The 3052-nt window shown below is 48.3% G+C and overlaps 1 pseudogene; it reads left to right on the top strand.

The window, feature by feature from the left end:
* The first annotated feature begins 1263 nt into the window (after positions 1-1263).
* On the top strand, positions 1264-2635 carry LOC144250756 (elongation factor 1-gamma pseudogene; annotated as a pseudogene).
* The last annotated feature ends 417 nt before the right edge of the window (positions 2636-3052 follow it).

The following is a 3052-nucleotide window of genomic DNA, read 5'->3' as shown; positions in this document are numbered from 1 at the left end:
TCCTTTCTTCCAATATGAGGGGCCTCTTGGATATTTTGCAGCTTTGGCTCTAATTCTGATCAGGAGACTGTCAACTTCTGACAGACCAAACTTCCCCTCGTTTCAGGTATCTCCTGGGGTTGATCATCTTCTTAGTACTCACCTTCCATTCAGCTGAGAAAGAGAAAGGAAGTTTTCCCAGCCCTATCTTAACCCACACCTTCTTATCTCTAGAACTCTCTCTCAGATGGTTGCCTACTGCACAATGATTCTCTGTTGCTTAAGGACAAAGTTCAAACTCCCCTGAGGATTTTAACTAAAAAAAAAAAAAATTAAACTAGAATAGGCTGTCTATCATCTTATTTCTACAAACAATGATATTGAGACCCAGAGAGGAGAAATGTCCTTCCCAAGACCACACAGCAAGTTATCTGCAGGGCTAGGCCCAAGGACTCAGGCTTCTGACTCCCAAAATAGTATTCTTTTCACAACACTACTCTGCTTTCACCAACCTCTTTTTTCTCTTGTTGTGTATAAATCATCCCGAGCTTTAGTGGCTTAAGACATGAGCAAATCTTATTAATATTTCTCATGGTTTCTGTGGGCAGGAATTTGGGAAGGGCTCAGGTTGGCAGTTTGGATTCAGGGTCCCTTATGAGGTGGTAGTCATAAGGTGATTGGGACTGAAACACTATGGAATGGGGAGAATGGGCTAGAGCAGCTGGGACAGACCAGGCATCTGGCATTTCATGTGGTCTCTGAGATTCATCATGTGATCTCCCCACATGAGTTACATTGGGCTTCCTCACAGTATGGTGGCTGTCAAACCAATCACAGGGTGGCTCAAGGCTTCAGGAGCAAGTATTCCTCCAGCAAGCAAGGTGGAAGCTATCTCTTTTTATGACCTTTCCTCAGAAGTCACCTTGCTTCATTTCTATCATGTCACAAGCCTGCCCAGCTTCACAGGGAAGGAACATAGACTGTCTCAGTGGGGAATCATCAAAGTCATATCATAATGGGAACATGTGGGATGGGAGATACTGTCATGGTTATTGTGGGAAAATACTCCCTGCCATACCATCTCACTTCCCTCACATGACAGGATCCCTGTTCCCTCACATGATCCTTCAGTCAAGGCTTCTGTTTTCTTGCTTTAGAAGTTTGGCTGCCACTGGGGGCCTAATGAGTGCCTTTCTCTCTTCAGTGCCTTCAGGTTCTAATTTGAGTCCCACCTCTTTAATAAAATTTCTATAAAGACTCCTGTGATCCCTTCTCTCCCTGGCGGCTTACTTTGCGGCAGCATCGAGAGCCCCACCCCCTTTCTCTGCGGAATCACCATGGCGGCTGGGACCCTGTACACATACCCTGAAAACTGGAGGGCCTTCAAGGCCCTCATCGCTGCTCAGTACAGTGGGGCTCAGGTCCGCGTGCTCTCCGCACCACCCCATTTCCATTTTGGCCAAACCAACCGTACCCCTGAATTTCTCCGCAAATTTCCTGCTGGCAAGGTTCCAGCATTTGAGGGTGATGATGGATTCTGTGTGTTTGAGAGCAATGCCATCGCCTACTATGTGAGCAATGAGGAGCTGCGGGGAAGTACTCCAGAGGCAGCAGCCCAGGTGGTGCAGTGGGTGAGCTTTGCTGATAGTGACATAGTGCCCCCAGCCAGTACCTGGGTGTTCCCTACCTTGGGCATCATGCACCACAACAAACAGGCCACTGAAAATGCAAAGGAGGAGGTGAGGCGAATTCTGGGACTGCTGGATGCTCACTTGAAGACAAGGACTTTTCTTGTGGGTGAACGAGTGACACTGGCTGACATCACAGTTGTCTGCACCCTGTTGTGGCTCTATAAACAGGTCTTGGAACCTTCTTTTCGCCAGGCCTTTCCCAATACCAATGGCTGGTTCCTTACCTGCATTAACCAACCCCAGTTCCGGGCTATCTTGGGTGAGGTGAAACTGTGTGAGAAGATGGCTCAGTTTGATGCTAAGAAGTTTGCAGAGAGCCAGCCTAAAAAGGATACCCCACGGAAAGAAAAGGGTTCGCGGGAAGAGAAGCAGAAGCCCCAGGCAGAGCGGAAAGAAGAAAAAAAGGCAGCTGCCTCAGCTCCAGAGGAGGAGATGGATGAATGTGAGCAGGCACTGGCTGCTGAGCCCAAGGCCAAGGACCCCTTTGCTCACCTGCCTAAGAGTACCTTTGTGTTGGATGAATTTAAACGCAAATACTCCAATGAGGACACGCTCTCTGTGGCCCTGCCATATTTTTGGGAGCACTTTGATAAGGATGGTTGGTCCTTGTGGTACGCTGAATACCGCTTTCCTGAAGAGCTCACCCAGACCTTCATGAGTTGCAACCTCATCACTGGAATGTTTCAGCGATTGGACAAGCTGAGAAAGAACGCCTTTGCCAGTGTCATCCTCTTTGGAACCAACAATAGCAGCTCCATTTCTGGAGTCTGGGTCTTCCGAGGCCAGGAGCTTGCCTTTCCGCTGAGTCCAGATTGGCAGGTGGACTACGAGTCATACACATGGCGGAAACTAGATCCTGGCAGCGAGGAGACCCAGACCCTGGTTCGAGAGTACTTTTCCTGGGAAGGGGCCTTCCAGCATGTGGGCAAAGCCTTCAATCAGGGCAAGATCTTCAAGTGAACATCTCTTGCCATCACCTAGCTGCCTGCACCTGCCTTTCAGGGAGATGGGGGTCATTAAAGGAAACTGAACATTGAAAAAAAAAAAGGAAAAAAAAAAAAGACTCCTGTGAGCACTACAAGCAGCAGTTTTGCCTCATTCAAAGCTTACAGACACCTGGATGTTTAATAGGCCAAAGACTTGCTCCACTTGGTCAAGGCCAGTATGACCAATGGGTAGGTTTCCACACATGAATCCTAACATCTGACCAGCTGAAGCAGCAGATTTTGCTGGCTAAAATGTTCCTCTCATTCTTCCAGGATCATAAAGCCTCAAGTTAACATGGTGTCTGGCCACAAAGGGCAAGACAGAGCTGCGTTCATAATGTAGTGTCTCTTCTAAAGGGAGCACATGAGCAAATGCGCCTGGAAGACAGGTGAGGG

The sequence above is a fragment of the Urocitellus parryii genome, chromosome X (assembly GCF_045843805.1).
Source record: "Urocitellus parryii isolate mUroPar1 chromosome X, mUroPar1.hap1, whole genome shotgun sequence".
NCBI lineage: Eukaryota > Metazoa > Chordata > Mammalia > Rodentia > Sciuridae > Urocitellus > Urocitellus parryii.
The sequence above is the reverse complement of the archived record's forward strand: the minus strand, read 5'-3'. Positions and strand labels throughout refer to the sequence as shown.